The sequence below is a fragment of the Podarcis gaigeae genome (genome assembly GCF_964106915.1).
Source record: "Podarcis gaigeae genome assembly, chromosome: 3".
In the NCBI taxonomy this organism is placed as follows: Eukaryota; Metazoa; Chordata; class Lepidosauria; order Squamata; family Lacertidae; genus Podarcis; species Podarcis gaigeae.
In genome coordinates, this window is record NC_139680.1 from 6,189,702 (window position 1) to 6,216,368 (window position 26,667).

Consider the following 26,667-nt stretch of genomic DNA (forward strand, 5'->3'; position numbering starts at 1 on the left):
GCCTTTCCATTGTTGTTATTGTTTTGTTTTTATCTCTGAACCCTGTCGGCTTTGCTTGCTTACATTCCTTCAAAGAATCTAGGTCAAAACAGGTTTGGCTTTGCTCTAACTTTACAGAAGAACAACAGCCACCCCACCATTTTGTACTTCATGGGCAGATTTGCCATTGTACTTGTTGGGGGCTGAAACATTGATGTTAATGTGTGGCTGTCATATGTCATTGGATGCTGAGGAATGTCTGAAGAGCCAGACATGTTAGCTTCAACGTGTTGCTTCTATTTTATTCTCAGTCTTTGTCAATGGGATGGGGGTGGCGCTACCATTTCTAAATCCAGCTTGGCCAACCCACAAAACCCCTCTGCCTTGGATCATTATGGTGACTGGATCATTATGGTGATTGGGACACTGCCTCAGACCTCATCCACCTGCCTTCCCACTTGCAACCGGCTCAGAAAATGGTTCTGGCTGTCAACATGGATTAGAGGCAGCAACTTTGAGGTTTTGGAGCGGCCATTTTGTGAAGATGCTCCATTAACCCTTAGTGTAAACATAACAGTAGATGTGTACAGAAACTTTACTATATTCTAAGGCAAATTCTAGTCACACAAAAAATATAATTTGGGGGCAGGTAGGGTTGCCAATATGATGCTGGAGGAGACTCTTGAGAGTCCCATGGACTGCAAGAAGATCAACCCTATCCATTCTGAAGGAAATCAGCTCTGAGTGCTCACTGGAAGGACAGATCATGAAGCTGAGGCTCCAAGACTTTGGCCACCTCATGAGAAGAGAAGACTCCCTGGAAAAGACCCTGATGTTGGGAAAGATGGAGGGCACAAGGAGAAGGGGACGACAAAGGGCGAGATGGTTGGACCGTGTTCTCGAAGCTACCAACATGAGTATGACCAAACTGCGGGAGGCAGTGGAAGACAGGAGTGCCTGGCGTGCTCTGGTCCATGGGGTCATGAAGAGTCGGACACAACTAAACAACAAGGGTTGCCATCTTTCAAAAAGTGAAAATCTGAGCTCAAAAGTTGTTGGGTTTTTTTGGCAAGGTTGTTGAGCTTTTTCTTTTTCTTTTTTTTACTTTTGCCCAAAGTTTTGGCTATTTTTTTGGGCTGGCACTGCCCACATGGCTTTCTGAGACATTTTGCTGATTTCCGCCCACATACTGCTTCCGTCTGCAGTTGTTGTTGTTCTTTAGTCGTTTAGTCATGTCCGACTCTTCGTGACCCCATTGACCAGAGCACGCCAGGCACTCCTGTCTTCCACTGCCTCCCACAGTTGGGTCAAACTCACTCTGGTAGCTTCGATAACACTGTCCAGCCATCTTGTCCTCTGTTGTCCCCTTCTCCTTGTGCCCTCCATCTTTCTCAGCATCTTTCCTGGGGCGAAATCCTAAAAAAAATCCTCAATCCTAAAAAACAGCTCAACATGTTCAACCCTAAAAAAAGATAAAAAACTTCAATCCTAAAAAAAGCTCAACAATCCTAAAGAAAGAAGAAAGGAAAAAGTTCAACAACTTTGGTCGGCCCTCATGGCCCTTCACTTCATCAAATCTGGCCCTCTTTGAAAAAGTTTGGACACCACTGCAATGGGAGTTGCAGTTGAACAACCTCTGGGGGGCACTAGGTTGGGGAAGACTGTCCACTATAATGTATTCAGCCTAACTTTGTTTTTTTAATCTCGCAAAAAGCCAATCCAGATGTTCCAAATGAATATGTCTTCAAACAATTAATTCAGCTGTGTTTATCGTGCTTTAACAGAACAGTTAAGTCTGCATTAGCTGAGAAGTACTTGAGCTGAAGTGGAGGTCTTTAGGGAAATATTTCTCACCAGGGGGTAACTATTTGACTGGATGTAATTATATATGGAGAAGTAATCTCATCATCTTCTCTGTGTGGAAGATTTCGACATAAGGAAAGTGTTCCTATCATCATGCCTTTTTTTTTTTTTTTTAAGGGCTCTTGATAGCAAAAGCCAGTTAACTTTTCGAAAGATGTAGAAACCAGTGGAAAAGATGGAAAGAAAATGTTCTGGAATTTAGATTTTTCTGCTCCTATGCGGCACTGAAATGTTCAGTGCCAGGGATTTAAATATTCTGTAGGTGCAAAAGGTTGTTACAGACATACTGTTGAGGTGTGCCTTCCCACACTCAGATACGTAAATGGATCAATCCAATTGCCCTTTCCTGAACTAAGTCGCAGGAGGATTCTAGGGCAGTGGGAAACATTACTGGATGGTATGGTTTGAGAGTTAAAGAGTGCATTATTTCTTGATCTATTAAAACCATCAACTTGGGTGGAAAAATGCTTCATGGGTTCAGTGGCATAGCATCAGTTGCCAGAGCCCAGGGTGGGCACAGCCCAGTCCCCGCCACCTGAGCCCCCAACCCCCACTGGATCAAAGTGGGGCCACACTGAGCTACTTGCCTGCCCATGCAGGTGGGGAGCCAGGCCAGCTGACACAACCCTTGTTGGGCAGAAAACAGCAATGGGCCAGGCACACCTACTTTAAAAAATGGTAAAGGACCCCTGACAGTTAAGTCCAGTTGCAGATGACTCTGGGGTTGTGCCGCTCATCTCACTCTACAGGCCAAGGGAGCCGGCGTTTGTCTGCAGTTTTTCCAGGTCATGTGGCCAGCATGACTAAGCCGCTTCTGGTGAAACCAGAGCAGCGCACAGAAATGCCTTTTACCTTCCCGCTGGAGTGGTACCTATTTATCTACTTGCACTTTTTGGCATGCTTTCGAACTGCTAGGTTGGCAGGAGCAGGGACCGAGTAACGGGAGCTCACCCCGTCGTGGGGATTCGAACTGCTGACCTTCTGATCGGCAAGCCCAAGAGGCTCAGAGGTTTAGACCACAGCGCCATGCGCGTCCCCTGCTTTGCGCCCCCTCAAAAATTGTGTGCCCGAGGCCCTGCATAGATTTCAGAGGAAAGAAGCCCTGGCAGAAGTTCTGTGTTCTCTGCAAGAAAGGCTGATAAGGAACACCCCCCCCCATGAGGTGAACTGGGAGCATCACACATAAGGTACATCTTTACAGGCAAATGAAAGTGCCATGCTTTCTGTCAACCCTTAAGAAGCCTTGCTGTCAATGGTGGTTGAGTGCTTGTGGGGCTGCCTTCAAAGGCAGCTTGGAAGCCTCTGTTGGTGCATTTACACTTTTATTTGCAGAAGGAAAATAGTTCAGAAAACTGAGGTGCCATCAGTCCCACTATTGGTATTGCCCATCTCTCCCCCACCCCTCAAAGCAAACTTAACTCTTTTTACTTCTCACTTCCTGTGCATAACAAGTAGGTAGGAGCCTGTTTTCTTCTTGCTGCGGTAGGGATTGAATTCTCCCTTTTCAAGTCTTGGGGGATAGTGACACCTTGTGATCATTCTTTTAATTGCACCTGAACACTTAAATGGCTCGCAGAGTTTACCAATGAATGAGCCCACCGTAAGTGAACATAAAAACACAACGATACCTTCGCAATTTGCTTGTGATCTGGGATGCTTTAATTTATTTGGGATGGGTCCAGGCGCTTGTTTTAAAAGGAGGGAAGGAAGCTGCATTCAAGATCACACTCCCATAAAGGTAAAGGTAAAGGGACCCCTGGCCATTAGGTCCAGTCGTGGCCGACTCTGGGGTTGCAGCGCTCATCTCGCTTTATTGGCCGAGGGAGCCGGCATACAGCTTCCGGGTCATGTGGCCAGCATGACTAAGCCACTTCTGGCGAACCAGAGCAGCACACGGAAACGCCGTTTACCTTCCCGCCGGAGTGGTACCTATTTATCTACTTGCACTGATGTGCTTTTGAACTGCTAGGTTGGCAGGAGCAGGGACTGAGCAACAGGCGCTCACCCCATCATGGGGACTTGAACTGCTGACCTTCTGATTGGCAAGCCCTAGGCTCTGTGGTTTAACCCACAATACCACCTGCATCTCCCCCATATCCATCTCCTATTGCACCTGGGTAATAATGGCCCTCAAGACGTCCTTTGGGCTCATGGTGCTGTTGGGGCAGCTTCAATACTGGTTTCGCCTGCAAAAGTTTTGGAGTAGTCACATGGCTTGCTTTATATATAACAGAGCTGGAAAAGGTACTGGAAAAAGTAACAAAACTATCATGGAGTTGGGTTACCTCCAGATGAGGAAAAATGAAAGCATTTGGGGGAGGCAATTTGGGCATTTTCACACATGCTAAGAAATCTACAGTTTAGGTCACTGGATTATGAGGGGTCTCTCTCTCTCTGGATATATTACTAAATTTCAAGGTTGACACAATTGGTTAAAAAAATACAGGAAGCAGGGGAAACATGCTAAAGCAGACATTATCATTCTGATATGACATTTGTTCTGTTGAAATAGGACTATTGCAAGATACATATTTCATGGTTGGTTTTTAGTTGCATCCTCACCTATGTGCTACTACATATGCAAATATACCAGTTAATTATTTGTATTAAAATAATACACATTATGAAAAAAGCATTTTCGTAATGTCATGGGGCCTCTTAAACTTAACATAGTTTAGGGCCTCGGCATATTCCAAGTCCTGAGTTATGAGTCTTCCTTCTCAGTTAACACTAGAAACTGGGATGAGTGGTCAGTGAAGCTGATTTGTGTGGTAAAATGCCCCTTCAAAACCCTGGGAAATCTTATCTGTAAAATTAATTATTTCAATTCTTCAGTTTTCTGGTTGCATTCATATCTCCTTACTTGACACTGACAACTACTAGGGTTCACTCTCATGAGCAGCAGTAAAAGGTAAGGGTAAAGGGACCTCTGACCATTAGGTCCAGTCGTGGCCGACTCTGGGGTTGCAGCGCTCATCTCGCTTTATTGGCCGAGGGAGCCGGCTTACAGCTTCCGGGTCATGTGGCCAGCATGACTAAGCCGCTTCTGGCGAACCAGAGCAGCGCACGGAAACACCATTTACTTTCCTGCCGGAGCGGTACCTATTTATCTACTTGCACTTTGACGTGCTTTCAAACTGCTAGGTTGGCAGGAGCAGGGACTGAGCAATGGGAGCTCACCCCGTTGCAGGAATTTGAACTGCCAACCTTCTTATCGGCAAGTCCTAGGCTCTGTGGTTTAACCCACAGCGCCACCCGCGTCCCATATGAGCGACAATAGAGAAGCGCAACAAAAATTACTTGTACAGCGAAATAATTTGCTGAATTCATTGTCACAAGACGTGGCAATGGCTAGCACCATAGTTGAAAGGTAAAGGGACCCCTGACCACCAGGTCCAGTCGCGGACAACTCTGCGGTTGCGGCGCTCATCTCGCTTTATTGGCTGAGGGAGCTGAGCAATGGGAAGTCACCCCATCGCGGGGATTCGAACTGCCAACCTTCTGATCAGCAAGCCCTAGGCTCAGTGGTTTAGACCACGGCGCCACCCGGAACCCAGCCCTATAGTTGGGCATAGCTAAACAGATTGACGTGAACTATTACATAAACATGAACCACATTCTGAAATCATACATACATAAACATGCATACTTCTCTCTCAGCACACCCAAACACTTTCGGCTAACCTCCTCTACTGCCGCCCACCTGATTTTAAGAGCAAAGAGGCGTATGGAAGTGAGGAGTTTGTGAACCTCTCTCTGCTTGCTCGCTGCCTCTCCTCCCTCTGTGTCAGGTAGTTTGGACTGCATTCTGTATTTTTCTGCAAGCTCCTGTTAGAGTCCAGCAGAAATGCCTGGAGGCAAACATTGGAGAGGGTTGATATATAGAAAGATCAGCAGTTTTCATTGGCATCTATAGTAATTTACACTTTAGGTAATTGGTTAAAACTTAGCTTGAAAGAATAAACAACTTTTAAATATCTAGATCATGGGTAGGCAAACTAAGGCCTGGGGGCCGGATCTGGCCCAATTGCCTTCTAAATCCAGTCCGTGGACTGTCTGGGAATCAGCGTGTTTTTACATGAGTAGAGCATGTCTTTTTATTTAAAATGCATCTCTGGGTTATTTGTGGGGCATAGGAATTCGTTCATTCCCCCCCCTCAAAATATAGTTCCCCCCAAGGTCTGAGGGACAGTGGACCGGCCCCCTGCTAAAAAAGTTTGCTGACCCCTGATCTAGATTAATAATAATATAATAATAATAAATTTGTATCCTGCTCATCTGAGCGGCTTCCAGCATATAGAGAAACATAATAAAACATTAAACCTTAAAAAACTTCCCTATACAGGGCTGCTTCAGATGTTTCCTGATGTTACAGGATTACTCAACATCTGATGGGAGGGCATTCCACAGGGTGGGTGCCACTACCGAGAAGGCCCTCTGCCTGAGACTCTGGAGATGGATATTTAGTTTAACCTTTCTTACTTTCATATATCCACTCACCCTTTGTTCCACATTTTCCATTTCTGGCATCTAACTTAAAAGTATGTGTTTCTGATTATGACAATTTTGAAGTTATACACCCTTATAAATATCCTAGCACATGCTCAATACACGCTTCAGTAAAACGCTTTGTTCCTTGACATCCACTTGCAAAGATGCCACAGTTTGCATCTGAGATAGATAAGGGGTTTTTTTTAATGCCAGAATGAGAATGAGAATGCGAAGAGTCCCACCTGCCTCCCTCGCTGCACACACTCTTTGATCTATAATGAATCATAGACAGAAAATTATACCTGCTAGAAACTTTTGACATTAAATATATTTGAATGAGAAAGTTGTTCCCAGGGACTTCTACAATATGGCATGCACCCCCCCCCCGAATATTCAAATTAAAAAAAGAGAGAGTATTCAAAATAAAAGCCTACAGGTAAAAAATATGTCCTTAGTTAACTGCAGGACTTCTTTCTTCTTTGGCGATCACTCATAGCCAAGTAAGATTGTCTTCCATAAATAAAGTTTTAACAATGAGTCCGTAAGTGACTGTGGGGCCAATTTTGGACCCACATGTCCTTCCACAGTGGGAACATAGATTTCCAGGCGGGAGTTGATCATGGTGTGGATTTGCCAAGCGTGCCTTCCTCCTAGCATGTTTCTCCCTTGCATCCTGAGTTTGAGTGTCTTCAAAGCCCGTGACACCTTTGGTAAAGGCTGTTCTCCAACTGGAGCGCTCACAGGCCAGTGTTTCCCAGTTGTCAGTGTTTATACTACATTTTTTTAGATTTGCCTTGAGACAGTCTTTAAGCCTCTTTTGTTGATCACCAGCATTACATTTTCCATTTTTAAGTTCGGAATAGAGTAGTTGCTTTGGAAGACGATCGTCAGGCATCCGCACAACATGACCAGTCCAACGAAGTTGATGTTGAAGAATCATTGCTTCAACACTGGTGATCTTTGCTTCTTCCAGTACACTGATATTAGTTCGCCTGCCTTCCTGCCTTTCGACACTGTAAATCGTAATGCCCTGTGGACTGTCCTTCTGAAAATTGGCTGCCCAGATAAATTTGTAAACATCATTCGGCTCCTCCATGATAATATGACAGCAACAATCGCAGATAACAATGGCTCTGAAAGTGAACCATTCACAGTGGGATCAGGTGTTATTGCCCCAACTCTATTCCTTATTTTCATTGCCATGATCCTACACTTTGTCGAACGGAAACTCCCCACCAGAGTAGAAATCACTCACTGGGAACCAGGAGTGTATCAGCTGCAACTCACGGTCAGGATGCTTCGCATGACAAAAAAGGGAACTCTTAAAAATGAAAAATTCACTAATGTGTTAATACTCCCTTGCAGCAGAATACTGCTGTTCACCATATTAATGACAGCCAGTTTGGGGGGCTCTGGGCTACCCAACACATAGTCTTTCTGGTATGGTGCAACATCTTGTCCCCTAGGGGGCATGGGCAGACTGTAAGAGGCAGCTCAGTCAAGATACAGGAAGGCAGTGCTGTTTACTTTCCCCACAAAAGCCTGGGCCAGTTGCCTTACCGAGGTGACGGACTCATGGCTGGAGCTGCTCCTCTATCAAAAAAAGAAAAGTATCTCCTCCACATTAGGGTTACCAGACGTCTCCGTATTCGTGAATAAGTCACCGGACAAATTCCATCCCCGGAATGTCCCTGGATTTCATCTAATGTCCCCGGGAAATGCAGCAGCGGCAGTCTCAGCAGCCCGGAGCAGTTGGCTCTGGCTGGCTTCAGGAGCTGCTCAGAAATCCCCATATGATGGTGGTGCGGGGGCTCTAAGATGCAGCTTGCGGGCTGCCTCCACCTTCCCTGACCCCAGCAACTAATCTCAGCTGGGAAGGGAGGCTTCCTGTTGCCTAACTGAGAGATCCCCACCCCCTCCTGCTTGTACGCAAGTAGGAATGGGATTGGGGCTGCTCCGATGGGAAGGGAGGCATCGTGCTGCCCAAGCCTCGCCGCCGCTGCCACTGCTCTCAGCCCTCCTTCTCCACCTTCTATGCCTGACCCACCGCACACTGCTTTCCCACCACCACTGAAGAACCAATAACTCAGGGGCTGCCCAGGCTCATGGAGAAAGGAGATAGAAGCTTTGGAGAAAGGGGGAACGTGGTGGTTGAGGTCAAGGTGGCAGCTGCCCCTCTGCCACCGCCATTGCTGCAGCATCAACGCTTTATTTATTTATTTATTTATTTATTTAAAGTGTCGCCAGATTCATTGAAAAAAAATCTGGTAACTTCACTCCACATCAAAAAACGTGGTGAAGGGCAATAGTACAGCTGCTTCAGATGATGAAGAAGAAGAAGAAGAGGAGGAGGAGTTTGGATTTGATATCCCGCTTTATCACCACCCGAAGGAGTTTCAAAGCAGCTAACATTCTCCTTTCCCTTCCTCCCTCACAACAAACACTCTGTGAAGTGAGTGAGGCTGAGAGACTTCAGAGAAGTGTGACTGGCCCAAGGTCACCCAGCAGCTGCATGTGGAGGAGCGGAGACGCGAACCCGGTTCACCAGATTACGAGACTACCGCTCTTAACCACTACACCACACTGGCTCTCACTTGAGTTCACATCTCCAGATAGAGCAATGAGACTTGAATCAGTGCAGTTCAGCGGTTCTCTGGGCCACACTTTCATCATAAAAATTTGCTCACACCACACCAAATATTTTATTGAAAAGACATACAATGGAAAACAAAAAGGAACAATCCTAGCAGTGCTTGTTTTATAACACAGAACACAACTACTTTATAGTATCATCATAAGACATCCAGAAGGTATAAAACAATGCAGCTGCATAAGAACATGAATCATTCCCAAAATAAAATTATAAACGAGCCTCTTGCAAATGTACCTTAAGTATGCATAACAAACTCAATGAGAGGTGTGAGCTTGCTTTTGCTGGATAATCTCAGTTATATTAGGTCGAATTTGAGGCAAACAAGCTCTCATCTCCTCATCAACACAAAGAAGCCTTTCTCTTTTCTGAGCTTTCATATTTGTCAGAGTTGAACCTCCCTGTTCACAACAATATGTCCTGGAGAACTGGAGAACAATGCTCTTGAAGCCGTGGATACTGTTTCTGTATATCTTCTGTGGGTTTTTTTAAAAAAATAAAATTTATTAAGAGTTTAAAAATTACAAAAAGAAAGAAAAAGAATTAAATCAACATAATAAAATACAAAAACAGAAACAAAAACACTACATAAAACATTGAATTAACAAAACAAAACAAAAACAATTAAAAACACATCCAATATTTTCAATCTTATCTTTCAGTCACTTGTTTCATCGACTTCCTCACGCCTCCCTTTTTGTATTCCACTTCAATTAACTGTTTCAGCAAATCTTCATCTATTTTCTGTCCTATAATTAATCTTAACATATTCTAACCTTGTTTTTTCCCTTTAATACATTAACAATCTATCTGGACCTAGTTCCTTATAACATTTCTGCCAAAGCCATATAACTTCATTCCACCATTTTTCTATAGCTCATTAATTTTACAATATTTCTGTAAATAATCTTTAAATTTTTTCCAATCTTCTTCCACCAACTCTTCTCCCTGGTCTCGGATTCTGCCAGTCATTTCCGCCAATTCCATATAGTCCATCAACTTCATCTGCCATTATTCCCAGGTGGGTAAATCTTGTGTCTTCCAATACTTCGCGATGAGTATTCTTGCTGCTGTTCTTGCATACATAAAGAAAGTTTTGTCCTTCTTTGGCACCAATTGGCCGACCATGCCCAGGAGAAAGGCCTCTGGTTTCTTCAGAAAGGTATATTTAAATACCTTTTTCATTTCATTGTAAATCATCTCCCAGAATGTCTTAATCCTTGGGCATGTCCACCAAAGGTGAAAGAATGTACCTTCAGTCTCATTACATTTCCAACATTTATTTTCGGGCAAATGGTAAATTTTTGCAAGCTTGACTGGTGTCATGTACCACCTGTAAATCATTTTCATTAAATTCTCTCTTAGGGCATTACATGCCGTAAATTTCATACCTGTGGTGTTTCTGTATATCTTCTGGCCACTCTTGCAATCTTCTCCTGTCACACCAGTGTGGCGCAACAGACCCTTTGAGAACTACTGGTATACACAGTACTGACTGTTGGCCTGTTTGAGTCTAAGGCAACATCCTATGTTCCTAAAAATAGGTGCCAGGGAGAAGGGTTGCTTGTTTTCTATGTGCAAGGACTTCTGTCGACCTCCAAATACAGTTCAAACTGTTACAGCCCAGACATGGATTTCCTACCTATCATAGATTCTTAGAGAGGGAAGTCCCAGTTTGGACTGCCCCCTCCCCAACAATATGCATGGAAGGGACAAAACCCCAACCTCCCAGTTTTCTTTCCTGGGAGCTGATGGGTGTCCTGACCTGAACTGGAAACTTTAGCAAATGGCTAAAGCCCCTGTCCACTATGCTAGGCACCCAGTGTGGATTGGAGGGTTGTGTACTGTTAATTTACATTTAAAAAAAAAACGTTGCACTTAGGTTGCAATTTGATGCATACCATAATGCCTTGGCCATAGGTTCAATTGGATTCAGTGGGGTTTTCTTCTGAGCACATGCATAGGATTGTGCTGTCAAGGGCACACAAATATGGAGCTGATTTGTGCTCTAACTTTGGCCCTGACAACCTCGAGAACCATTGCCATTAAGAGCAGACGAATGCAGTGGCATAGCGTGGGTTGTCAGCACCTGGGGCAAGGCAAGTAATTTGCACCCCCTAACCCGTGGATTTGCGCCCCCTAACCCTAACCCCCAGATGTTGTGCCCGGTGCGGCCGGCCCCCCCTGCACCCCCCACGCTATGCCACTGGACGAATGCTGAGCTGGGTGGACAAATCTTCTGATTCGGGATGAGGCAGCTTACTGTGCTAAAGATTCACAAGGTCTCACGTTGCCACACACAGGCCTGTAAATTGGCTCTAAGGAGACGTGGAAATGTTTCCCTGTGAAAATGTAATGCAATGGAAACGTGATAGAAACCAATCATCTGAATAAGCATATTTGCAACGAAGCGTGCAAAAGTTCTTTAATGACATTTATGTGTATCTTACAGTATGGGTTTTTTACGTGTGTTTGCGAAAGATTTATGGAAGTGTGTCTGAGCAACATTTGTCCCTTGTATCTCAGTCGGAGAACGATCCTGAATCTGTTTAAATCAGACTAGATTGTTTGCAGGGATGGCCAAGTCAGTTTGTGGACCACATTCTCTCCTGGGAAACCTCCCGAGAGCCACACGCCCATGGTGGCTTGGGCCAGGGGCAAAAGCGGACAGAACAACAAATAGAAATTTTACATTTGTACAGTAGGCTAGTTTCTACATGCATTCATTCAAGCCTGTCTAGCCTCAACCCATGCAAGCAAGCAGCATTATCAGAGTTGAAGGGCACAATCCAGCTAGGCAAGAACAGAGCAGAGGGTGTGTGTGTGTGTGTGGGGAGAGGCCTTCATTTGGCGTCTGGGCCTGAAGTTCCCCACTCCTGCTCTACACACTTACCTGGGAGTAAGCCCCATGGAACTCAAGGGGCTTTTTTCTGCATAGACATGCACAGTATTGCATCTGGTAAGCACCTCTCAGCAAGGAATTTCTTCATTTTAATTATGACAGGATGCCATAATTTATATACCACTCTGTTGTGTGTGTGTGTATTGATGATATGTGATGCCCAGACTCTTTATATTCAAAAGAACTTTACTTTTATAAACATATAACTGAGAAGAATAAATTTTCAGTTTCATGCTTCTTCACTTTGTTTGTTATAGAGAGCTCCTGCACAGGTTTCTCCCTGTTAATGTTTAGGGATCTTTCTCTGTCTTGTTTCACTTCAGACAAATCACACTGGCATACACTGTCCTCAGCAGTATCCAGAGGAGCCTCTCTCAGCAGCCATTCTCTCTCTCTCTCTCTCTCTCTCTCTCTCTCTCTCTCTCTCTCTCTCTCTCACACACACACACACACAGAAGCAGAAAACAGTTAAAAACGACAGTTACTTGAATAACAATCACAACGGAATGGAATACCTCCCTCATGTGTCTCACAGTCAGCCAATCATGAGAGCTACTGTCAAAAGAAAAAAAAAACCATTTAAAAATACACAGTAATTTAACATAAGTAAACATTCTCATTTCAGGAAATTAAACCATTATCCTTAAGTCGCTCTTCATCCAAAAATTGTGATACCTTAAGTACTGCCTCTCTTCATATGAACCAACCTGGAACATTGGAGGCCCTTCTTCCTGTGCCTCCTTTGTGTGAGGTCTGGAAGGTGGCAACACAAGAATGGGACCTGTTCTGAAGTGGCTCCCTGTTTGTGGGATTCTCTACCTAGGAAGGCTTGCCTGGTACCTTCATTATACATCTTTAGGCGCCGGGCAAAAACATTAATGTTCTCCCAGGCCTTTGGCTAATTAAACAATCCATGGCCTTCTAGACTGTGTGCATCTGTGAGGGGCTGTTATTTTTGTTTGTTACTATGGTATGGATTCTCAAATAGTAAACCATCCTATGATCCTCAGATGAAGGGCAGTATGGAAATTAAATAAATCATCATCAGAACCACCACCAGCACCACCGGGCAGTTTACAATATAAAAACACAAAATACATAACACAACAACAACAACAAATATTTAACCAAGCATGTGTGACACAATATAGTCAAGGGTTTTGCTGAATGTGGGCCTTGCTGTCTGTCACGGCATGTGTTGTATGAGCTTCATTGCATGTTATGGATTATTTGTATGTTGGCCTATGGAACACATCAGTCTCAAAAGCATTTTAATGTTTTCCAGTCTGCTTTTGACTTAACTCAAGGTGGTGGTTTTAAAAGTCTCCTTTCTAAATGTCTTAGGGACAGATTACTGCAAGGGCCACCTCTTTCCATGTGAACATGCCCAACTATGGAGATCTTAATTTATTCATTTCCATAAAAATTATATACTGCTTGATTGTAAAAAAACAAACCCCCCACACAATCTCAGAGTGGGTCTCTGCACTGAGTGTGGCAATGTGAGATATGACTCAGGATACGAGCTTGGTTTCATCTCTCTTATATTTTTGGTGCTAGGTATGGTGGCCAGGGGAAGTGAGAGCTGGACCATAAAGAAGGCTGATCGCCGAAGAATTGATGCTTTTGAATTATGGTGCTGGAGGAGACTCTTGAGAGTCCCATGGACTGCAAGAAGATCAAACCTCTCCATTCTGAAGGAAATCAGCCCTGAGTGCTCACTGGAAGGGCAGATCCTGAAGCTGAGGCTCCAATACTTTGGCCACCTCATGAGAAGAGAAGACTCCCTGGAAAAGACCCTGATGTTGGGAAAGATGGAGGGCACAAGGAAAAGGGGATGACAGAGGACAAGATGGTTGGACAGTGTTCTCGAAGCTACCAGCATGAGTTTGACCAAACTGCGGGAGGCAGTGGAAGACAGGAGTGCCTGGAGTGCTCTGGTCCATGGGCTCACAAAGAATCGAACACGACTAAACGACTAAACAACAACATGGCGGCCAGGCAAATAAAGGAGTTAGGTATCCTGTGCTTTTGCTACCTGCACAGAAGAGGCACACCTGCTGAAACCCACTCCTCTACACAACTCTCAAGGTGCAAGAGACCACCTGTCCTCTTCTACACTTCCCCCCAGGTGGTTCAAGATGTTTAGTTTAGTTCAGGGATGGGTCAGGCCCAGAGGGGAAAAGTGGGTGAGACAAAAGATGCGATGCTTGACTTTGTACATTCAAGTTGTGCAAAATTCAGGGCTTTCTACATTCACATCTCTCTGCCCAGGCATGAAAGTACAGTGGTACCTTGGGTTACATACGCTTCAGGTTACATACGCTTTAGGTTACAGACTCCACTAACCCAGAAATATTACCTCTGGTTAAGAACTTTGCTTCAGGATGAGAACAGAAATCGCACAGCGGCAGTGGGAGGCCCCATTAGCTACAGTGGTGCTTCAGGTTGAAAACAGTTTCAGGTTAAGAATGGACCTCCGGAATGAATTAAGTACATAACCAGAGGTACCACTGTAAAGATGGTCAGATCATGGGGCATGGTAGGGATCCTGAGGGCCAAGCAGCGGGGCACCCATGGGGTGGTTTTCCAACCACCTACACCTCCTCCATGGCTGGTTCCCTTAAAACATTTGAAACTCACAGCACCAGGTAGTCGTCCAGGAGCACTCCAAATGGGTGCATAATAAATCACATGCAATAATTATTAGGTTTCAACCTTCCCTTTTATATAATTGGAGATTTCTCGCTGTGCGCCAGTAACATATTGCAAGCAGTGCATTTAAAGGGACAGGTGATCTTGGAGAGTGTATAAATCAAAGACACACTTTTGCAGTTAAGATGATAGATTTATTTTTAAGGAAATAATTGCATTGCATTCACGCATAAAATAAAATCATTTGGGCCTGAGAGAAGATGGAAACTGATAGAAACTGATAGTTAATCTAGGCCTGGTTCATAATGGGCAGGAGAAAACAAACAAGCGAACCAGGGCAGGAGGTCCATTTGGTGTGCAGCAAGAGTGGGGAACTTGGTGACACACCTCTGGTGTGTATCATCCTTTCAGATGTTGTTGGGTTCCAACTCTCCTCAGTGCCAGCAAACATGCCAACAGCAGGGATAGTTCAACATCATTTCGAAGGCACACACTTCCCATCCGTGGTGTGTAGAGGTTTGCCCAGCCAGTGTGTGAAACGTTTTGTAAGTTGTATATGCTTTGCATGTTTCTTTGTTCTTAGTGTTCTGTGCTTATAGTTAAAAATGAGTGAAGTGTCTCCTTCTTTTGGAAGGTCCCTGGAATATGCATCAGTAGCAACAACCTCAGCTGCTCTCCCAGGATGTGGCTCAGGAAGATGTCAAGGGCTGCTTCCTCCTCTTCCTCCTCCTCCTCCTCCTCCTCCTCCTCCTCCTCCTCTTCTTTCTTTTCTCCTGTGCTTTAAACTGTGACCAAATGTGTAGAACTTAAGCAAACTGGAAACTGATATAAATCACAGGTAATCTAGACCTGGTTCATCACAGGTAGGGGGGGAAAACACACCAGGACAGGAGGTGCTGTGTTTCTGCACATCAGTCTGATGCTTGTGCTCCTGACTGTGGTTTTATGGTATAGGTGTTCATGCCCTGTGACAGCACTGGCAGGGCCAATCGCTTCCAGTGCCATTAATGGCAGCTCCAACCTGTCTCACATTGCGGAGCATCATTTTCCAGGAATATCCGTGTGAACTCCTTGTTCAAATATATAAAAGGATGTCACATAGAGGAGGGAGAAAGGTTGTTTTCTGCTGCTCCAGAGAAGCGGACATGGAGCAATGGATCCAAACTACAAGAAAGAAGATTCCACCTAAACATTAGGAAGAACTTCCTGACAGTAAGAGCTGTTTGACAGTGGAATTTGCTGCCAAGGAGTGGGGTGGAGTCTCCTTCTTTGGAGGTCTTTAAGCAGAGGCTTGACAACCATATGTCAGGAGTGCTCTGATGGTGTTTCCTGCTTGGCAGGGGGTTGGACTCGATGGCCCTTGTGGTCTCTTCCAACTCTATGATTCTATGATTCCTTGCATGTGTGGGAGGGTAACGGTCATTTGGTACCAATGATGTTTATTTTCTGTCCTTGCACGTTATATCTCCATGATGATAGGACTAGCTTGAAGCCATGCTAAACAGAAAAATGCTTACCATCATGGCTCTACTATAGGACTGGGCAATAAGGTGGAGAGATTTGATGGTGAGTGTCTGTGAGTGGGCTGAATTGCTAAAAACATCCCATTATTTCTTGAGTTACAGTTCCCTTTAATGTTGTCAACTACTATGAAGATATTAAATATGAATATATGTATGATGAATTACATATATCTAAGATGCTTCTAGTAGCCTTTAAATTTTGTTGGATAAAATACACTTTTTAAAATGGGAATTGATTTTGATATCTTCCAAAGATTTAGGTTAAAAGCTTATTCAGAGTTTTGATACTATTGATGGTCGCTATTAAAAATGATCAATAACCATGTTTCTTGATAGGAAACATCATCGTTTGACGTGATACAGATGCAAGTGAGATAAATGTATTAAATTTCAGTGTAAAAATCATTTATTTTACACTGAATTCTAATAGATTTATCTAGCATTCCTTTGTATCATATTGACTGAAGATTGAGAAGACTGTTAATTCTTACCATGTGGTAATAAACCATAAGACTGCATTAGTGATGGCAAAATATTTTATTTACAAGGAGATTCAGAATGAGGTATGGATTAGCTGACAGACAACAATTCAGAAATTCACGTACCTTCATGGCCATAGCAGTCTAAAAATAAATGCTGAAGTAATGTGGAAAAATATATTTGAGCAAAATAGTACTGCTCAGACCAGTACCCAATTATCCTGATTATGACAGGGGAGGGGAGTTATATGTATAGGCAAACATATAGATGATTACAGCAGCAGTCATTAATTAACAGCAGTACAAAGCCAGAAAATATTAGTTTAGACCCCTTTTTTCACCAGTTACTTTATCCTTTTAACAGTTCTGAGTAAGCAAGGATAGCCATGCTTTACAAAGGTAAAGGTAAAGGTAAAGGTACCCCTGGCCGTACGGGCCAGTCTTGACAGACTCTGGGGTTGTGCGCCCATCTCACTCAAGAGGCCAGGGGCCAGCGCTGTCCGGAGACACTTCCGGGTCACGTGGCCAGCGTGACATCGCTGCTCTGGCGAGCCAGAGCTGCACACGGAAACGCCGTTTACCTTCCCGCTGGTAAGCGGTCCCTATTTATCTACTTGCACCCGGAGGTGCTTTCGAACTGCTAGGTTGGCAGGCGCTGGGACCGAGCAGCGGGAGCGCACCCCGCCGCAGGGATTCGAACCGCCGACCTTTCGATCGGCAAGTCCTAGGCGCTGAGGCTTTAACCCACAGCGCCACCTGCGTCCCACGCTTTACAAAGACTTGCCTTTTAAAGGATCTATTCCCACCCTCTCTTATATTGTACAAGCCTTTGACAGTGAAGTCTAATGCCCAGGGAGTAGGGATCATAAAGGAGTTGTATCTAAACCTCTATAATTTTTATATAGGTGGGTTTTTTTAAGGTTTGTATCCATCAAAGTCATATTGTTAGTGCAAGAACTTTCACTTCTGGATCATCTGGAACTATCTGCTTGCATGGACTTTATTTAGAGCCTCTCTGCCCCGCCCCCCGCCCAGTTAGGAGCACGTTTGACCCTGGATTGTGTTGGCTCTTCTGCTATTCTCTGGACCACTCTTCTAGGCTTCCAGGCTCTGTCCCAAGCTCCACCCAAATGCACACGCCTTTTTTATCTTCACTGATGAAATGTTGGAGGTTATTGTCTTAAGATGTGCATGTTGAATGCTTTTGGGGCACGCCTACTAACTTTGAGGTGTGCTTGCAAACACCTGTATCATTTCAAGTTCATGGGCCAGGGAGCAACAGCCGACTGCAGTTTCTTGCTGTTCCAGGTAGGCTAGTGTGATGCTGGTCACTGTCAAACGGGTCATAGCCAGTGCTTTTTTCCTAGAAAAATGGGTGTCAGTTCTCACCATGAGTGCCACACTTTTTAACAAAAAAAGGTATCACCTTGCCAACAAAGGTTCCTATAGTTAAAGCTATGGTTTTCCCAGTAGTGATGTATGGAAGTGAGAGCTGGACCATAAAGAAGGCAGATCGCCGAAGAATTGATGCTTTTGAATTATGGTGCTGGAGGAGACTCTTGAGAGTCCCATGGACTGCAAGAAGATCAAACCTCTCCATTCTGAAGGAAATCAGCCCTGAGTGCTCACTGGAAGGACAGATCGTGAAGCTGAGGCTCCAGTACTTTGGCCACCTCATGAGAAGAGAAGACTCCCTGGAGAAGACCATGATGTTGGGAAAGATGGAGGGCACAAGGAGAAGGGGGCGACAGAGGACGAGATGGTTGGATAGTGTTTTCGAGGTTACCAGCATGAGTTTGACCAAACTGCGGGAGGCAGTGGAGGACAGAGGTGCCTGGCATTCTCTGGTCCATGGGGTCACGAAGAGTCGGACACGACTAAACGACTAAACAACAACAACAACATACCTTTGAATATCCGCTAAAAATAAGCACTGGTCATAGCTCTGTCTTCTTGCAGGGCGTTATGGAGTGTCATTGGAATTTTATAAAAACAGTCTCTCCATCCTCACCTATGTGCTATTGGGAAAGACTAATGATTTTTTTAAAAGGACAAGGACTGTGGATCCCTGTTCTGCCAGTTCATCAAGCTTGTTTAATTATACTTCTCAATATCATTCCCTTTTTTTTTAACGAACAAGATAGGACTTAGTTGAAACCCCGAAGCACCTTTTAGCTGCACTGTATTTATAATCCGTTGTTTAGGGTCCTTGAGCCAATTTACCTACCACATTACACTCTAAGCTGAATTTAATTATATGATTGAGATTTCAGGCATAAAGGACTTTTGCTGAAAATGGTATTTTTTCCCTGGCCATGGCAGTTGTAAACAAAATGAAGGGGTAATATGGATTTGTTCTGCTTTCGTGAACAAATATTCATCTGATACAATACCTTACTTTCAAAAATACAGAATTCTGCAGTCTCCTATCAAGATCAGAGAGGGCACAGTGCTCAGGGCCGTCTTTAACCACAGGTGCAAGGGGTGCAGGGCACCCGGGCGCTGAATTCTGGGGGGCGCCAGGCACCCGCCGCTGAAGCCACCTAAGCTCTTAACTATCTACCTGTTATGAAATAATAAATAATTTTGATCAAACTAGAAAAACAAAATACACATACACCTAGGTATTACCGAAATGTATACATACTATTTCACTAATGCCCAACTCAACGATGGCGCTTGTCATTCTCAACGGTGCCGTGCATGTGAAATTAACTCCTACATCATTATAAAAGTTAATTTGGAGGCTAAACTAAATTTGGGGGCGCTGGGCGGATCTCTGCACCCCGGCGGCGCATATGCTAAAGACAGCGCTGACAGTGCTTTTAAGAAAGTAACCATCACCACCAACAAAACAAATAGAATAATCACTGGTGGCTCATACTGGTGATCCAGTGGCAAAAAAACTTACTACTGGGTAGTTTGAATTTGATATATCTTTTTGATCTCTGACGCATCTGGTTTGAATCCAGAGCAAATCTATTGTAGTCAGGGGAATTGTGTGAGCCACAACCTCAGTCGCTTTCTCACTTAGATTTTATTTATATTAGCTAATCTGTTAAGAAATGGGGACTTATTAGGGATGGGCCAATGACCTCTATATTTGCCTAGAGGCTTAGATGCTGAGTTCAAGCCTTAACAGCAACAGTATGGGTTTCAGAGTTATTATGGAAATACTGGGATTGCTATTATCTCTGATCGGGCCTGTGGAAAGCTTGCAAAATACCTATGGAGCTGCATGGATTGGCACAGCCTTGGGTGAATACGTGCCTTTTAAAATGTTTATCCAGACAGTACTGTTTTGGAATTTTGCCACTTCACATGATGCAGAGTAACTCAATGTAACTCCTGCAACAAGTGGGAGCATGATGCAAATATTAACTAGAAAAGTGTGTTACGTAGGGCAGAATAAGGTCAGTCAACAGGGGCAGGCATCTTAAATAACCGAACCAGATTATTAAGCCTGAGTGTTCTTTGTGAATGGACTCTATAAACAGATTACTATCTAGCTGTGGAAGCAGTGTATTTAATTGCAAGGATTAAATACTTAATGGTTGTTCAAAACCACTTAATCTGGACATTACTAAGGCCGTGGTAGCCAAAATGGTGGACTTGAGATGTTGCTGGACTACAACTCCCATCACCCCTGACCATTGGCCCTGCTGGCTAGGGATGATAGGAATTGGAGACACCTGGCCTTAGTGGCTCAGTGTCTTTTATAAGCTTCATGTGCTATGCCAGCAATGGTCATTCCTGGATAGGGACAACCTGACCACTGTAGTTCACTGTAGTCTACATCAAGATTGGATTATGCCTACACCCTCTATGTAGGGCTGCCCTTGGCTCTGGCCTGGAACCTTCAGCTCTTGCAGAATACTAGACTTGTGATGGGAACATGCTAGTGTTAAGAGATGACTCTGCTGTTAAAGATCTGCACTGCTTTCCTTTCTGCTACCAGACCAGGTTCTAGATTTGTGTCTTATTTATTTATTGCACTTATATTCCACCATTTTGTCCAAGGAGCTCCAGATGGATTACATGACTATGCTTGCCCCTGCCATGGGCAATGCTATGCACATCATTCAAGCAAGGAGTGTTGTCATGTGTGTGAAGAGCCTGATCTGGCCAGAGGTCCCCCTTGCATGGAAAATCTTTACGTATATAGTAATGTGTGCACACAGAACCCCTTCACAGGACAGCCCAAAGTACAGATGGGGCTAACCTGTCTTCACCTATGATGCCTTTGAGAATGCTCTTGCCAGAGATTATTCACTACCAGTGGCCTAGGGGATGTCACCCCGGGCACAATTTTTGAGGGGGCATGAACCAGGTGACCACATACAGGTGCCCCCAGCATGGTACTAATTTCAGTGTACTGGAAGAAGCAAAGATCACCAGTGTTGAAGCAATGATTCTTCAACATCAACTTTGTTGGACTGTTCATGTTGTGCAGATGCCTGATGATCGTCTTCCAAAGCAACTACTCCATTCTGAACTTAAAAATGGAAAGTGTAATGCTGGTGGTCAACAAATAAGGTTTAAAGACTGTCTCAAGGCAAATCTAAAAAAATGTAGTATAAACACTGACAACTAGGAAACACTGGCCTGCGAGCACTCCAGTTGGAGAACAGCCTCGACCAAAGGTGTCATGGGCTTTGTAGACACTCAAACTCAGGACGCAAGGGAGAAACATGCTAGGAGGAAGACACGCTTGGCAAATCCACACCGTGATCAACTCCCGCCCGGAAACCAATGTACCCACTGTGGAAGAATGTGCAGGTCCAGAATTGGCCTCCATAATCACTTACGGACTCATTGTTAAAACCATGTTTATGGAAGACAATCTTACTCGGCTATGAGTGATTGCCAAAGAGATGGCTTGGTGCTCTTCACCAGTGTCAGGGGGATCTGGCTGTTGGGGCTCCCCTCTGTGCGGGTGGGCAGGAGGCTCGGTGTGGCCCTACTCCAGTGGAGGTAGTGTCCTGTCTGGGCTTGTTGGAGTTCCCAGGGTGCCCCCACAACTGGCTCTTTCACTAAGCCAGAGCTGTGGGGAGGCAAGCTGCACCTGGCCAGGCCTTTGTGGCTGGGCTGGTGGCAGCACCTCCTTCTCCTTGTGGCTAAGAGATGCCTGTGTGTGCCAATCTGGGGAAGGAGGGGGAGGGCGCTGGCATCGCCCCCCAGCAAGGGAGGAAGAGGGAACACTTGGCACACCTCCCTGCCTGTACCTCCCCCAGGTAAGGGCAAAGCATGAGGCACCCTTCATGTAGTGAGTTTGGGAATAATGGGGGGGGGGGAAAGTCACATTCTGATGCTTTTTACTCATCATAAGAGGTTGTGTAAACCCACATTAATTACTCAGTAGCATAATTTACTCTTGGCTTTGGTAAGCTGAAACATCCATAGCCAAGAAAATGCAGAATCCGTGCAAAAGCCGAAAATGATGAACATGAAAACGGTAAATTATAAACTTGAATTAATATCTCCCATTCCTTACCCCTCCCCCTCCCCCCACTATCACATGAATCATACTGGGTGTATCAGTTAATTACCTTAGATTGCCCTTCATGTTCAAACAGCTACCTTCTGAAGCTCTCTTCTATCAAGCGGCAACTGCCAATGCGATGACCTATATCACACAGCTAGGTGACCTCTTCCAGTTGAGAGACTGCAAAGTCGTTCCCTGCTTGTAGGACCAGGAAGTGTGACCACAGTAATTAGCAGGGGGGTGTTGGGAGCTGGGTGCAGCACATTTAACGCTGGGCAGATTCTTGGCGGCACTTTACCTTGGAGTGTCAAGAGTGAAGATTGTAGGACAGGAGCTTCGGAAAGGGAGAGGGCTTTCTGGTTTTTGTTGAAAGAGACTGGCAGGGCTGAGCTTGGTGGCAGGTTGGAAATGATGGTTCTGACCCTCTCAGGAAGCCTCACTAAAAGGGGCTGTTGACAAATGGAGCCATACGAGTTAAAGGGGACCAAATTTCCTGCTTCAGTGAAAGTTAATGTTCCTAATGTTACAAAGGAAGCAAGTGTTACAACACTTGTTCTAGCCAGGTTGCAGTGATATAATTGCTAGCAGTTGTACAATTTATGGGGGAGAAATGTGCAATGCAGTTAAGGAGGATAAAGGTGAACAGTGGGGGAAATTATGCTCTCTAAGTACCCATCTACTGTACTCTCTAAATGTTGCCTCCAAGGCAAATGCTAGCTTTCACCTCCGCCCCCTTTAGTGTGCTGTGCTTGTATTAGTCACACCCATTTATTTCTGGCATAATTTGTGTGCTATTTCAAACTTGGCAAGAGTGCAGGTGTTGCTTCCAACATTTGGTCCTGCTTCAGAAGTTTCTATGAATATGAATGCCTGAAGTTTTTACAGGCTTATGGTATCACTATAGCAACATGTTAGGAGCTTGCAGTTTTAAGGCAAATATCTGTAAATTGAACTCTTAGTCAATGGGATGCATGTTGCTGGCTTCTTTTGAATATCTATAATCTAGTTTGATTTGTTTTGAGTTACTGGAGATAAAAAAATGCTTTGTTTGAGGAACCCAAATGAAGCTTGGGTGTCTTTATCCAAGACCCTCAATTCACACTGAGGTCAATTAGTGTTGAGGTCCCTCAGAAAGTAGTGCGTTATTGAACCAAAAGCAACAATGACTATTATATGTAAAGTATAATAAACCTGTATGAAATACCATCGTCTAGGCAGTCAATGAAGAACATAAAACGATTCAAATGCTTTCCTCCTTTTTCTTTTTCCAGGTGCTTTTTAAAGATAAAAAGGGGGAAAAACAGAGATTGATATCTGAAACGAGCCTTTTTGTTGTTGTTGAAGGCCCTGCCACAGCAAAGATCCTGTTCCAAATTTGACAGGTGGGCAGAACCATCCATCAATCACCTGACATTACAATGACATCAGGGGATAAGCTTTTCTGGAAAAAAACATGCATTCAGTGCACCCTCCAAGAGACTTGTTCCAGGGTTATGAAGCAGTTTCTACTGAAGCCTCTGCTAAAACAGGTTTTCAATACAAACCCCTTTGCGATCCTGGAGCAAGGCATGCTTTCACCACCCATCAACTGATGGTTTTAGGGAGCATGCCTCGCTTCAGCAAAGGAACAGTTGGGAGCTCACTTTTAGATCCTGATTGTTCATTTATTGCCACATCTATACCTGCCCCACACCTGATGTGACACCTGATGCCAGGTGTGGCACAGGTGGATTTGGTTGGCCTGGTGGGTCAAAGTTGGTTCATTGGCCAGAGTTTCCCCACCACGAGGCTTTGTAGAATAAAGTCCTTTGAAAATATAAATGGATAAATAATGATAACCATCATTTTATTATTTGTACCCCTTCCATCTGGCTGGGTTGCCCCAGCCACTCTGGGTGGCTTCAAACAAATATAAAAGCATAATAAAACATAAAAAACCTTCCCTATACAGGGCTGCCTTCAGATGTCTTCTGAAAGTTGTATAGTTATTTATCTCGTTGACATATGACATGGAAGCCACCCTCTTTTACTTGACAAAGACTTTCTGAGCATCATGGTCCACGGAAGAGCTGGACCTTGAAAAGAGAGGGAAGGAAGACAGCATCACCTAATAGCTGCACACAAACACACACCCTATTCTATTTTAGAATCAATAGAGACTGAGTACTTGTTTTTTCTAGGTGCGCAGCTGGGAGTCATTTTGGACTCACAGCTGTCCATGGAGGCACAGGTCAATTCTGTGTCTAGAGCAGTGTTTCCCAACCTTGTGCCTCCAGATGTTTTTGGCCTACAACTCCCATCATCCCTAGCTAGCAAGACCAGTGGTCAGGGATGATGGGAGTTGTAGGCCAAAAACATCTGGAGGCACAAGGTTGGGAAACACTGGTCTAGAGCAGCTGTCTACCAGCTCCATCTGGTACGCAGGCTGAGACCCTATCTGCCCGTGGACTGTCTCGCCAGAGTGGTGCATGCTCTGGTTATCTCCCGCTTGGACTACTGCTATGCGCTCTACATGGGGCTACCTTTGAAGGTGACCCGGAAACTACAACTAATCCAGAATGCGGCAGCTAGACTGGTGACCGGGAGCGTCTGCTGAGACCACATAATACCAGTCTTGAAAGACCTACATTGGCTCCCAATACGTTTCCAAGCACAATTCAAAGTGTTGGTGCTGACCTTTAAAGCCCTAAACGGCCTCAGTCCAGTATATCTGAAGGAGCATCTCCACCCCCATCGTTCTATCCGGACACCGAGGTCCAGCGCCGAGGGCCTTCTGGCGGTTCCCTCACTGCGAGAAGCCAAGTTACAGGGAACCAGGCAGAGGGCCTTCTCGGTGGTGGCACCCGCCCTGTGGAACGCCCTCCCACCAGATGTCAAAGAGAACAACAACTTCCAGACTTTTAGAAGACATCTGAAGGCAGCCCTGTTTAGGGAAGCTTTTAATGTTTGATGTATTACGGTATTTTAGTATTTGTTGGAAGCCGCCCAGAGTGGCTGGGTATAAATAAATTGTTGTTGTTGTTGTTGTTGTTGTTTGTTGTTATTTCCCCCCCCCCCATGTAGGCCTCACACAATCTAGATTTTTTTTTGTGTGTGTCTGAAGAGTGCATCTTGAGAAACTGCTTTCATTCTGAAAATAAAAGGTAATTGCATATTGATTCTGCGTTACCCCACAGTGTGGAAACTGATGAAGGTGGTCCTGCGATGCGCATTGTTGGTGGGGGCGGACCCACACCTGCCCAGTGAAATTGTGGGTGGGCATATAGCAAGCTTGCAATTGCTCCTTCCTTCCTTCTGGGGCTGTGCTAGAGGCTTAATCAAGGGAAGGATTTTCAAACGTGTACCAAGCAACAATGGCAGGATCTAGAATCAATCTAGATTGAAGGCAGCATGTTCAGGACGAGCATGAAGAATTCCAGATTGAGAAAATTGCATTTTTGTGTTACAAACAGGCTAGTGCAGGCTTTCTCAACCTCAGCCCTCCAGATGTTTTGGGACTACAACTCCCATCATCCCTGACCACTGGTCCTGCTAGCTAGGGATCATGGGAGTTGCAGGCCAAAAACATCTGGAGGGCCGAGGTTGAGGAAGCCTGGGTTAGTGCGTATTTAGCCTTATGCTTCATGTACCCTGTATCTTTAAGCGCATTTCCCCCTCAAGGTATTCTGGGCACTATCGTTTGCTAAGGGTCGCTGGGAACTGCAACTGCATGAGCCCTAAACTACAGTGCCCAGAATTCTTTGAGGGGAAAATGTGCTTAAGGGTACATACGCTTCAGGTTACAAACTCCGCTAAACCAGAAATATTACCTTGGGTTAAGAACTACCTGAAGGAGCGTCTCCACCTCCATTGTTCTGCAAGGACGCTGAGGTCCAGCGCCGAGGGCCTTCTGGCGGTTCTCTCATTGCGAGAAGCAAAGCTACAGGGAACCAGGCAGAGGGACTTCTCAGTAGTGGCACCCGCCCTGTGGAACACACTCCCACCAGATGTCAAAGAGAAAAACAACTACCTGACATTCAGAAGACATCTTAAGGCAGCCCTGTTCAGGGAAGTTTTTAATGTGTGACATTTTAGTGTATTTTTGGTCTCTGTGGAAGCTGCCCAGAGTGGCTGGGGAAACCCATACAGATGGGCGGAGTACAAATAATAAATTATTATTATTATTATTATTATTATTATTATTATTATTATTAACTTTGCTTCAGGATGAGAACAGAAATCGTGTTCCGGCGGTGGGGCAGCAGCGGGAGGCCCGATTAGCTAAAGTGGTGCTTCAGGTTAAGAACAGTTTCAGGTTAAGAACGGACCTCCGGAACGAATTAAGTACTTAACCCGAGGTACCACTGTAGTTTGTATGCAGTCATAGTCTTTCCCACTGCTAAGCAGCAGAGAAGGTTTGCTAATTTGCCACCCAGGAGTTACAAGGTCTGAAGCTATTCCTCCTTAACATAGTCTCTCTGTGGTGGCTGCATGACTACAAAGTGTCGTTGTGTAGCTCAGTGTGTGTTGCATTGTGGTTTCAGTAATTCTTGTGGCTTTCACCTCTGGAACACAGTGGAATGATCTCTAGCAACAGAATCCTCCGCTTTCTTCCCTCCCTTCCCCCTGTTAATTCCTCAAACAGCCTGGAAGGAGCCCCA

General features: G+C 44.8%; 1 protein-coding gene and 1 long non-coding RNA gene across 2 annotated transcripts in view; both read left to right on the plus strand.

Moving 5' to 3' along the window:
* Positions 1–26,667, plus strand: part of SLC1A4 (solute carrier family 1 member 4) — a 308,345-nt gene that overhangs the window by 272,937 nt on the left and 8,741 nt on the right. The window lies entirely within an intron of this gene.
* Positions 11,927–26,667, plus strand: part of LOC310840682 — a 173,717-nt gene continuing 158,976 nt past the window's right edge. The window contains exon 1 of the long non-coding RNA XR_014561992.1: positions 11,927–11,942. This is a non-coding gene — a long non-coding RNA (uncharacterized lncRNA). The remainder of the gene's footprint in view (positions 11,943–26,667) is intronic.